This window comes from Giraffa tippelskirchi, chromosome 6 (genome assembly GCF_054371585.1).
Source record: "Giraffa tippelskirchi isolate mGirTip1 chromosome 6, T2T-mGirTip1v1.2.pri, whole genome shotgun sequence".
NCBI lineage: Eukaryota > Metazoa > Chordata > Mammalia > Artiodactyla > Giraffidae > Giraffa > Giraffa tippelskirchi.
In genome coordinates this window covers 167859124-167872006 of record NC_137280.1, presented here as the reverse complement: position 1 = coordinate 167872006, position 12883 = coordinate 167859124, and the positions used below count along the sequence as shown (strand labels likewise).

General features: G+C 41.2%; 1 protein-coding gene and 1 pseudogene across 1 annotated transcript in view; both read right to left on the bottom strand.

The window, feature by feature from the left end:
- LOC145509644 (uncharacterized) overlaps positions 1-12883 on the bottom strand; it is a 340359-nt gene that overhangs the window by 280375 nt on the left and 47101 nt on the right. The window lies entirely within an intron of this gene.
- On the bottom strand, positions 9918-11695 carry LOC145509643 (ezrin pseudogene; annotated as a pseudogene).

Genomic DNA, 12883 nt, shown 5'->3' with positions numbered 1-12883 from the left:
AAATGATCATTGGACTATAAATAACTTTGAGCATTTTTAAGGTGGGATTTGAAAAAACAACTAATCTTTATATATAGCATTTTTTTCCCTAGACTTTCCCAGCCTCATCTGAAACAGTATGAATTGGTAAATGTGACTATACTGTTAAGTTTCTGAATTGATATATTTAAGCATATTAACATAAATACTTCTATTATTTACATTCAAGGCTCAATTTAAAAATGCAAACTATTACATATTATTGTGGCACTATGCAAGACTGATGGATGGAACACATTCAAAAGGAAGCAACTAGGTAATAGTGCACCAACAAAATATCTTGAGAAAATGGCAGAACTTCTGTGTTAGAATTCTTAAGGCATTTACTTTTAGATATTTAGTTCAATTAAAATTCTATTTTATCCTGGAAATGACTGTATATTGATAGTGATTTTGCAGAATGCTTTATGCTAATTCTTTACTTATTTTAGCACCTACCTAATAGGTTGATTTTATTACAGATAATCTTTGGAATCCTTATAAAGACCTAGATTTAGGAAATAGTACTTATGTTAAATAATGAAAGATGAGATTACTTGGTAAAGTAGAATTTAAAAACTAGTTTTCAGATTGTTTTCAAGTCCCTGTGCAAGGTATCCAGGGGGGCTTCATGCGCCAGATTTTCTATTGTAAAAGGCCATTAGCCACCCCATCCTTCAGTTAAAAAAAATTTACCCAACCTTTACTTGAAATGGGATGGTAAATCAAACTCCCAAATGAATGAAATGTTTAATTGTAATTCCATGTTCTACTCTACATTTGAGTTTTGATCTAAATATTAAATTGAAGAGGTATAAACAGTCTCAAGGTATTCCCTAGCTTATAATGATCCTATTAGACCATCACTGACTGCACTGACATACATATTAACACTTCACATGCAGAAATGTGCACCACGTTGTAATTTCATATTGTAGTCTGCCATTAGATTTCCAGTCTGTAGAATGAGCTGTGGAGTTGAAGTGGCACTTGTTGCTTGTTTTATCCTCTTTTTACTTTTAAAATCTTAGCTTTGTCTCTGGTGTTGTAGTTTCACTGTGCTAAGTCTAGGTGTGGTGGTTCGTTTTTTTTTATTTGCTCAGGTCTTGCTTCTGCCCAGTTGATTTTACTTTCTGGAATTCCTATGGTATTCTAGCCTATGATTTTTGAACTTCAGTTCCCTGTCTCAACAGCTTTACTGTTTTTCCTTCTTTTTCCATTTCTGTGCTAAGTATCTTCAACTTAACCACTCCCCATGAAGTCATCGCCACTTAGATATCTAATGTGTGTGCGCTCAGTCATGTCCAACTCTTTGCGACCTTATAGACTGTAACCCACCAAGCACCTCTGTCTATGGAATTTTCCAGGCAAGAATACTAGAGTGGGTTGCCATTTCCTCTTCCAGGGGATGTTCCCAACTCCAGGATAGAACCTGTGTCTCCTGCATTGGCAGGCGGATTCTAAAGATATCTGATACCTAATTTTAAGATGGTAAAATCTGATTCAACTCTTCACCAATGGCAGTTAAAAAAAAAAACAAAAAACTTTCAAATGTTCCATAATTTTTGATGAATATACTCAGCATTCACAGCTCTCTAATCTATGACACTTTGCCCCTAGCTACTTCTGTTTGTTTTGCCTCACTCATGTTACTCCCGTTGTTTTTAGAATACACCCAAGAATAGTCTTGGGTCTTTGGATTAAGAGTGTTTTCATCCCTGATTTGCAAGAAACATGTTCCCTCACCTAACTGAAGTCTCAGCTCAAATATCACCTCAGGTCTCTATATAAAGTACCCTGCCCTTGTTTTTACATTCCTTATCTTGCTTTCTCTTCTAATGCTGAACTATTATTTGACTTTATCTTTTTTCATTTGTTATTGACTGTCCCTTCACTAAAATATTGTTTTATTTTGTTCACTGCTGTGTCCACAGCACCTGAAATAGTGCCTCACATATCAGTTCTATTTTTTTTTCATTATTTTGATGTCTCCCAGAAATGCTATATTCCATAAATGCCAGCCTTATCAAACTTTTCTTTCTTGCCACTGTTACCTGATAGGTTAGTATTAACGGAAACTTGTGTGTGTGTTACCAGCATCACTATTACTAGTCTGTTTACTATCTTTCAGTTTTTAAACCTAATAAAAAGCATCTGAGACACTTGAGAAATATAGAAACAACTAAGTCTCATTTTCTATGAATTAAAGTTGGTAGAGAAGGGCCCAAGTAATATAGGGATTTTAATATTTATTTTATTGACGTGAATAACAGAGGTTAATTCCACTGTTACAAATAAACATTCATATGCTTAACAGATAAATGAAAAATTGGTTTCTGTAACTTATGGCTCCTTAGGAAATCTAATGATACTTTGTGAAGAAGTGTTTAGAGATGTGGTATGTAATAGGAAAATGTAAGACATTTTAATGTATATTTCTGAAAGGAAATGTTTTTACATGGCATGCCACTATCTTCCTACTCACAAGTAAAGAACAACTTGTAAAGACACTATAATGCAAGAGAAATAGGTTGCATTTGCAGTATTTTTAAAGTGAAATACAAAAATACCCTTTTTATTGCTGTGTAACATTTCTTGTATTGGATGTACTCCAGTTTGTTTCTATCCATTCACCAACTGGGTTTCCAATCTTTGGGTTATTATGAATTAAGGTGCTATAAACATTTCATATAAGGGTTTCTGGTAGACATATTCTTCTCTTTCTTTGGTAAATACCCTGGAGTGGGATTGCTAGGTGGTGTGGTAAAATGTATGTTTTACTTTATAAAAAACTGCCAAATCATTTTTCAAAGTGGATATACTGTTGTATATGAGAGTTTTTCTTACTCTATTCATGTTAGTATTTTGTAGTGTAGGTTGGTTTTTTTTTCATTTTAGCCATTCTGATAAGTGTGCGGTGATAATTTGCATTTCCCTAATGACGAGTGGTAACAGCTTTTAGTGTCTTCATTTGCCATCCTTATCTCTTGGGTAAAGTATCTGTTCATGTTTTTGTTCCAATTTTATAAAACAACTGTTGATACCAGTCATCTATTAGATAAGCTGCAAAGGTTTTCTCCTAGTGTATGACTTGTGTTTTCGTTTTCTTAATGGTCTCTTTTGAAATGCAGAATTTAAAAAATTCTGATCAAGTCCAATTTATCCACTTTTTTTGTCTCATGGTTCATTAACTGTGTATAGAAATCTTTGCCTAACTCGAGGTCACAAAGATTTTTCTATGTTTTCTTCTAGGAGGATTATACTTTTAAGTCTATGATTCAAGTTGATTTTTATATGTATTATAGTATGAGTATGGATCAAAATTGTGTGTGGGGGTAACTTTTCTCATTCTTTGTTTTTGGAATATGTATATCCCATTTTTCTAGTACCACGTGTTAAAAAGACTATCCTCTTCCAATCAGTTGTTCATGTATGTGTGGTCTGTTTCTGGGTTCCCTATACTGGTCTACTAGATTACATTTCTATGCTAACACAACACTACCTTGATTACTTTATAGTAAATCATGAAATCAAGTAGTATGAACTCTAAATTTTATTCTTTTTCAAAATTGTTTTGGCATTCTAAATTCCTTTGCTTTTTAATGTATATTTTAGGATTAACTTGTCAATTTCTACCAGCAAGCCTGCTAGGATCTTTATTGAGATTATATTGAAACTATAATCAATTTGCAGAATATTGACCATTTAACGAACAAAGCTAGTGGAGGTGATGGAATTCCAGATGAGCTATTTCAAATCCTGAAAGATGATGCTGTGAAAGTGCTGCACTCAATATGCCAGCAAATGTGGAAAACTCAACAGTGGCCACAGGACTGGAAAAAGTCAGTTTTCATTCCAATCCCAAAGAAAGGCAATGCCAAAGAATGCTCAAACTACCGCACAACTGCACTCATCTCACATGCTAGTAAAGAAATGCTCAAAATTCTCCAAGCCAGGCTTCAACAGTACGTGAACCATGAACTTCCAGATGTTCAAGCCAGTTTTAGAAAAGGCAGAGGAACCAGAGATCAAATTGCCAACATCTGCTGGATCATCGAAAAAGCAAGAGAGTTCCAGAGAAACATCTATTTCTGCTTTATTGACTATGCCAAAGCCTTTGACTGTGTGGATCACAATAAACTGTGGAAAATTCTGAAAGAGATGGGAATACCAGACCATCTGACCTGTCTCATGAGAAACCTGTATGCAGGTCAGGAAGCAACAGTTAGAACTGGACATGGAACAACAGACTGGTTCCAAATAGGAAAAGGAGTACGTCAAGGCTGTATATTGTCACCCTGCTTATTTAACTTATATGCAGGGTATATCATGAGAAATGCTGTGCTGGAAGAAACACAAGCTGGAATCAAGATTGCCGGGAGAAATATCAATAACCTCAGATATGCAGATGACATCACCCTCATGGCAGAAAGTGAAGAAGAACTCAAGAGCCTCTTGATGAAAGTGAAAGAAGAGAGTGAAAAAGTTGGCTTAAAGCTCAACGTTCAGAAAACTAAGATCATGGCATCTGGTCCCATCACTTCATGGCAAATAGATGGGGAAACAGTGGAAACAGTGTCAGACTTTATTTTGGGGGGCTCCAAAATCACTGCAGATGGAGATTGCAGCCATGAAATTAAAAGACACTTACTCTTTGGAAGGAAGGTTATGACCAACCTAGATAACATGTTTAAAGGCAGAAACATTACTTTGCCAACAAAGGTCCATCTAGTCAAGGCTATGGTTTTTCCAGTGGTCATGTATGGATGTGAGAGTTGGACGGTGAAGAAAGCTGAGCGCCGAAGAATTGATGCTTTTGAAGTGCGGTGTTGGAGAAGACTCTTGCGAGTCCCTTGGACTGCAAGGAGATCCAACCAGTCCATACTAAAGGAGATCAGTCCTGGGTGTTCATTGGAAGGACTGATGTTGAGGCTGAAACTCCAATACTTTGGCCACCTGATGCGAAGAGCTGACTCATTGGAAAAGACCCTAATGCTGGGAAGGATTGGGGGCAGGAGGAAAAGGGGACAACAGGGGATGAGATGGTTGGATGGCATCACCAACTCGATGGACATGGGTTTGGGTAAACTCAGGGAGTTGGTGATGCACAGGGAGGCCTGGCATGCTGCAATTCATGGGGTTGCAAAAAGTCAGACACGACTGAGTGACTGAACTGACCATTTAGCAATAATTGAGACTTTAACTTATTTACACTTTATGTATCTCCTTGGTTAGGTTTTAATTTCATCAGGTGCTGTGGTTTTTCACTGGACAAATATTATATTGTTAAATTTACCCCTTAGTAACTCATATTTTTCTGCAATTATGTTTTATTTTAATATCAGTTTTTAAGTGTTCATTGTTTTGGGAATTTGACCCTTACTCTGTGACCTTGCTCTCCTTCATGGATCACAGCCTTGTCATGGGGAAGGGGCTTGCATAACTCACGGAAGCAATGTAGCCATGCCTTGCAGGGCCTCCCAAGACAGACAGGTCATAGTGAAGAGTTCTGACAAAATGTAGTCCGCCAGAGGAGGAAACAGCAAACCAGTCCAGTATTCTTGCCACGACAACCCCATGAACAGCATGAAAAGGCAGAAAGATATGACACTGGAAGATGAGCCCCAGAGGTCAGAAGATGTCCAGTATGCTACTGAAGGGGCTTTCCTGGTGGCTCAGATAGTAGAGTCTGCCTGCAATGCGGGACACCTGCGCTCGATCCCTAGGTCGGGAAGATCCCCTGGAGAAGGAAATGGCAACCGACACCAGTATTCTTGCCTGGAAAATCCCATGGACAGAGGAGCCTGGTGGGCTACAGTCCATAGGGTCACAAAGAGTCGGACACAACTGAGCGACTTCACTTTCACATGCTACTGAGAAAGAGCAGGGGGCAATTACTAACAGCTCCAGCAAAAATGAAGTGGCTGGGCCAAAGCAGAAACAATGCTCAGTTGTGATGTGTCTGGTAGTGAAAGTAAAGTCCGATGCTGTAAAGAACAATATTGCACAGGAACCTGGAATGTTAGGTCCATGAATTAAGGTAAATTGGATGAGGTCAAGCAAGAGATGGCAAGATTGAACATTGACATTTTAGGAATCAGTGAACTAAAATGGACGGGAATAGGAGAATTTAATTCAGATGACCATTGTATCTACTACTGTGGGCAATAATCCCTTAAAAGAAATGGAGTAGCCTTCATAGTCAACAAGAGAGTCTGAAATGCAGTACTTGGCTGCAACCTCAAAAACAACAGAATGATCTTGGTTCATTTCCAGGGCAAATCATTCAACATCACAGTAATCCAAATCTATGCTCCAGCCACTGATACTGAAAAAGCTGAAGCTGACTAGTTATAGGAAGACCTACAACACCTAGAACTAACACCAAGAAAAAGAGAAGTCCTTTTCATCATAGAGGATTGGAATGGAGAAGTAGGAAGTCAAGAGATACCTGGAATAATAGGAAAGTTTGGCCTAGGAATACAAATAGAACAGGGCAAAGGCTAAGAGTTTAGTCAAGTGAACACGCTGATCATAGCAAACCCCCTTTTCCAACAACCCATGAGGTGACTGCACACATGGATATCACCTGATGGACAATACCAAATCAGACTGATTATGTTCTTTGCAGTCAAAGATGGATAAGTTCTATACAGTCAGCGAAATGATGACCTGGAGTTGACTGTGTCTCAGATCATAAGCTCCATATTGCAAAATTCAGACTTAAATTGAAGAAAGTAGGTAAAGCCATGAAGCCATTCAGGTATGACCTAATCAAACCCCTTATGATTATACAGTGGAGGTTACAAACAGATTCAAGGGATTAGATAGAGTGCCTGAAGAATTATGAGCACAGGTGTGTAACATTGTACAGGAGGAAGGATCAAAACCGTCCCAAAGGAAAAGAAATGCAAGAAGGCCAAGTGGTTATCTGAGGTGGCTTTACGTCAGGCAAGAAGAGAAGTGAAAGGCAAGGGAGAAAGGGAAAGATATATCCAACTGAGGGCTTCCCAAGTGGTGCTAGTGGTAAAGAACCTGCCTGCCAATTCAGGAGACCTAAGAGATGCTGGTTTGATCCCTGGGTTGGGAAGATCCCCTGGAGAAGGAAATGGCAACCCACTCCAGTATTCTTGTCTGGAGAACCCCATGAACAGAGGAACCTGGTGGACTACAGCCCATAGGGTTGCAAAGAGTCAGACACAACTAAAGGAAGTTTAGCACACATGTATGCATACCCAACTGAATGCAGAATTTCAGAGAATAGCAAGGAGAGCTAAGAAGGCCTTCTTAAATGAACAATACAAATAAATAGAGGAAAACAATAAAATGGGAAAGACTAGAGATCACTTCAAGAAAACTGGAGATATCAAGGGAATATTTCATGCAATGATGGGCATGATAAAGGACAGAAATGATAAGGATCTAACAGAAGCAGATTAAGAAGAGGTGGCAAGAATACCCAGAACTATACAAAAAAGATCTTAATGACCCAGAAAACCAGGATGGTGACTACTCACCTACAGCAAGACATCCTGGAATGTGAAGTCAAGTGGATCTTAGGAAGTATTACTATGAACAAAGCTAGTGGAGCTGATGGAATTCCAGCTGAGCTATTTCAAATCCTAAAAGATGATGCTGCACTCAATATGTCAACACATTTGGAAAACTCAGCATTAGCCAAAGGACTGGAAAAGGTCATTTTCATTCCAATCACAAAGAAGGGCAATGCCAAAGAATGCTCAAACTACTGTACAATTGTGTTCATTTCACATGCTAGGAAGGTTATCCTGAATATCCTTCAAGTGAGGCTTCAACAGTATGTGAACTGAGAACTCCAGGTGTGCAAGATGAGTTTAGAAAAGGCAGAGGAACCAGAGATCAAATTTCCAACATTATCTGGATCATGGAGAAAGCAAGGGAATGCCAGAAAAACATCTGCTTCTGCATCTTTGACTGTGGGGATCACAGCAAACTGTGGAAAATTCTTAAAGAGATGGGACTACCAGACCACCTTACCTGCCCCGAGAAACCTGTATGTTGGTCAAGAAGCAACAGTCAGATCCCGACATGGAACAACTGACAGGTTCATAATTGGGAAAGGAATATGGCAAGGCTGTATATTGTCACCCTGCTTATTTAACTTATATGCAGAGTATATCATATGAAATGCCAAGCTGGGTGAATCACAAGCTGGAATCAAGATTGCCAGGAGAAATACCAACAACCTTATATATGTAGATGATGCTACTCTAATTGCAGAAAGTGAAGAGGAACTAAAGAGTCTCTTGATGAGAGTGAAAGAGGAGACTGAAAAAGCTAGCTTGAAACTCAACATTCAAAAAACTAAGATTAAAAAAAAAGCAAAAAGCTAATAAGATCATGGCATCTGCTCACATCACTTCACTGCAAATAGATTGGAAAAAGTGGGAGCACTGACAGATTTTATTTTCTTGAGCTCCAAAATCATTGTGGAGGGTGACTGCAGCCATGAAATTAAAAGTTGCTTGCTCCTTGAAAGGAAAGCTATGACAAACCTAGACAGCATATCAAAAACAGAGACATCACTTTGCTGACAAAGTTCTGTACAGTCAAAGCTATGGTTTTTCTAGTAGGTCATGTACAGATGTGAGAGTTGGACTATAAAAAGGCTGAGCACCAAAGAATTGATCCTTTCAAACTGTGGTGCTGGAGAAAACTCTTTGAGAGTCCCTTGGACAGCAAGGAGATCAACCAGTCAATCCAAAAGGAAATCGACCCTGAATATTCACTGGAAGGACTGATGCTTGAAGCTCCAATACTTTGGCCAGCTGATGAGAAAAGCTGACTCAATGGAAAAGACCCTGATGCTGTGAAAGATTGAAGGCAGAAGGAGAAGCGGGTGACAGAGGATGAGATGGCTGGATGGCATCACCAATGCAATGGACATGAATTTGAGCAAACTCAGAGAGATGATGGAGGACAGAGAAGCCTATAGCGCTGAAGTCCATGGGGACACAAGTTAGAGACTAAGAAACAGCTAGAGTTTAATACTTAAATTAATAAAATCATCCAGTGTAGGCACTCTTTTTTGTCTGACTTTTGTTCCACATAGTGTTTTTTTTTACTATGTAATTCTTTTATTATTCTGTAAAAAGTAACAAAATATACAGAATGAAACTTTCCCTTTTTTAAACTAATGTTACAAACCCACGTTATCACTTACATTTAAATACTATACTCTATAGCTGATCATTATTTAAGTGTGTAAGTCCAACAATGTAGCCCTCTACCTGTTAAGCAAAAAAAAAAAAAAAAAAAAAAATATCCAGAGTACAGTATCCACCATTGTTTATCCTGAGGGATCGAATGATCTCAGGATTTCGTCAACTGAACTGAAGGCCTGGAGGAAGGAAATGGTGGGTGCGCATAAGGGAGTGCGTCCAACTTTTCACCCTTCAAAAAACAAATATACAGAGGTGGATCCTTCATAGAAATCAAGAATAAAATCAATTTCAGCTAATTTCAGATAGAAAAAAGTATGGCATAAAATATAAGCCACGATGTGGTTTTAATTATACTGAATCTCGTATCACACATGCCAGCATGGAGGATTTAGTTACTCAGACCTTACAGGCAGCTTTCCTTAATTGATTTCGTCCTGCTCCAAGCAAAAACAAAAAAACCAGGAAGTGATTCAATAAAAATAAAAATAAGAATCAGGCCTGTTTGGCACTATGATACAACTGGGAAAAATAAACCAGGGAAACTGTTGCCGGTCCCAGCCCCAGAACACTCCCACTGCAGTAACTGCTCTCCTGGTGAAGGACCCGGAGTGGGGAGAGGGGGGCGGCCAGAGGGCTGGGGGCGGCGTGGAGCGGGGGGCGCGGGCCGGCCACCGCGCGGAGCCGAGTCCCCGCCCCTCACATGGCCTCGAACTTGTCGATGCGCTGCTTGGTGTTGCCTTGTCAGATATGCCGCAGGGTCTTGTACTTGTCCCGGCCTTGCCTCATGTTCTCGTTGTGGATGATGTCGTTGTGGGTCCGCTTGTTCTCGTCTCTAGCCTGGGACAGCTCACTGGTCAGTCATCTGCTGCAGCTGCACGCGCTCGTTCTTCTCTGCCTCGGTAATGCGCTTCTCCTCGTTGCAGTTGTCCAGGATGCCCTCGCTGCACAGCTCAGCGCTCAGCTCTGTGCCCTCCTCCTGCAGGCCCTCGTGCACATGGTAGTTCACTGGCTCATACACCAGCGGCGGAGGCGCGGTCATCACCAGGTGCAGCTCCTCCTGGGTCTTCACCAGGTCATCCTGGGCTTCCTTGGCCCGGAGCTGCCACTCCTCCACCTCGTTCTCCTTGCGCCGCCGCGCCTCCTCCAGGAGGGCGATCTTGGCCATGTACTCGGCGAGCTCCGTGGCCAGCTGCTCCTGGCTCTTGATCTGGTCAGCCGCCTGCTCTCCAGCTCCTCCTTGGTGCGCAGCGCGGCCAGGCGGTCAGCCTCCAGGCGCCCCGCCTCCTCCTGGGCCCGCTTCCTCTCCTCCTCCAGCTTCATCGCTCTCTGGATCTGGTCGGAGAGCTCTTTCTCAGCCTTCCTAGTTTTTTCCTCGTAGTCTTGAAGCCTGAGCATCAGCTCCTCCTTCTCACGCATCATCTGCTCTTTTTCTCTCTCCACAGTCTCTCTCCTCTTCTTCTCGGTTTCCAACTGCTGCCGCTCCAGCTGCTTCTGGTGCTTCTCCTCCCGGGCCTGGGCCTTCATCTGCTGCACCTCAACAGTGTCAGGCTTCCGGCGGCGCATGTACAGCTCATGGTTGCCCATGCAGAGTTGCGGGATCCGCTTGTCGATCCGCAGGCGAGGGGCGTAGAACACGAAGTCGGGAGCCTTCTTGTCGATGGGCTTGATGACAAACTTCTTGTCATTGAAAGAGATGTTCCTGATCTCACTCAACAGGAAACCAATCTTTGGGGTCAACTTATCATCTTTCTCATAGATATTTAGTCCAAGGGCATCAACGCCGAGCCAAAGGTCTGTTCCTTTCTTATTTTTTATCTCAAAATAGTTGATCCCATATATTTCCAGGTCCTGGGCGATCTTCAGGTATTACAGCATGGCCTGTCTTTGAGCATCCCGTGGTGCTCGGCGTGCCACACCTGGATCCAGTCCTCCCACTGGTCCCTGGTGAGCTTGTGCTGGTCCATGACTGGGGGATGAGCCGCTCGGAGCCGAGGTACCCGGCCTTGTGCAGCTCCTTGTTGTAGTCGCCGAACTTGGCCTGCACGGCATAGGAGCCCAGGAGCACGGCGGTGTCAGGCGGGCAGTAGATCTCATCGCTGAGAATGCCCTCCTTCACTTGCAGGAAGAAGAGCTTCTGCGTGATGTCCTGAATGAGCTCCTCGGCCACATCCTCGGGGTAGAACTTGGCCCAGAACTTGAACTGCAGCGGGCTCTCCTTCCTGACCTCCTGGGCGGACACCTTTTTATCAAGTTTCAACCACGTAGGAAATCCTTTGTTATCCACGTACTGGAGGCCAAAGTACCACACTTCTCTAAGGCCAATGGTCTCAACCACCTGATCAAAAAGCTGCTTTCCTGTGGTGTTTGGCTGGATGGCGAACTCCAGCTCCGCATCCATGGTGGTCACTCGGACGTTGATCGGTTTTGGCATTTTCGGTTCTGGACGGGTTTCCTCGCCTCCCCTGGAAACACGCTCTCCAGCAGCAGCTGAAACACCCTTTCCCAACCTGCAGGCGGAGGAAGTCCTGTGAGCGCGCCCAGCAGCCCTCCTGCCGCTACTGCTGCTGCCGCCCCAAAACTCCCACATAGTGTTTTTGAGATTAACTCATGTTGTTGTAGGTATCCGCAGTTCCTTCTTACTGTCCTTCTTACTATTTTGTAAAATTCTGCTGTATGGCTGTATTGATCAGCTCACAAATGAGTTTCCAGTGTCTGGCTAATATGAATAAAAAGTCTATTAACATTCCTTTACAGGTTGTTTCTTGCATTTTTCATTTCTTGGGTAAATACCTTGGAAAAGAATTGCTAAGTTACATGGTAAGTACTTACTGAACTTTTAAAGAAACTGCCAAATTATTGAAAGCAGCCGTGTCATTTTGCAGTGGATGAAATTTCCAGTTGTTCTGCATTCTTGTCTGCACACGCTATTGTCAGTTTTTTTTTTTAAAGCTTTTGTAACAGTTGTGTAATAGAGACATATCATGGTTTTGATTTGCACTTTATTGATGACTGAGGATATTGATCTCGTTTTGTGTGCTTTTTTGGCCAACTGTCTCATATGAAATACTTGCCAAATTTTTTGCCCATTTTGTAGTTTGTTTCCTTGCAGTGGCACCCCACTCCAGTACTCTTGCCTGGAGAATCCCATGGACGGAGGAGCCTGGTGGGCTGCAGTCCATGGGGTCACACGGAGTTGGACACAACTGAAGCGACTTAGTAAGCAAGCAAGCAAGTTTGTTTTCTTGTTAGGAGTTGTAATTTTTTTTTTTCTGTTGTAGCTTTAAATATATTTTATTTTTTAGAGAAGTTTTAGGTTAACAAAATGGAGCAGGAGCTACAGAGATTTCCTATATACCCTCTGCTCACACACATTTATCAACATCTTCCCTAAGTCCTTTTAATATATTATGAACACTAGTTCTTTATCCAGTATGTATATTCTAATTATTTCCTCCAAATCTATGCTCTGCCTTTTTTTTTCCTTAATAATAATTTGCAAAGATTAGAAGTTTTAATTCTTTAAGAAGTTTATTTTCTATTTTTTTCCTAAATATTTTATACATTTTGTATTCCATGTAAGAAATCTTTTGTCTAGCCTAAAATCACAAAGCTTTTCTTTTTTCTCCCTAGGCGAGTTTTCAGTGTTCTGTTAGGTCATTATT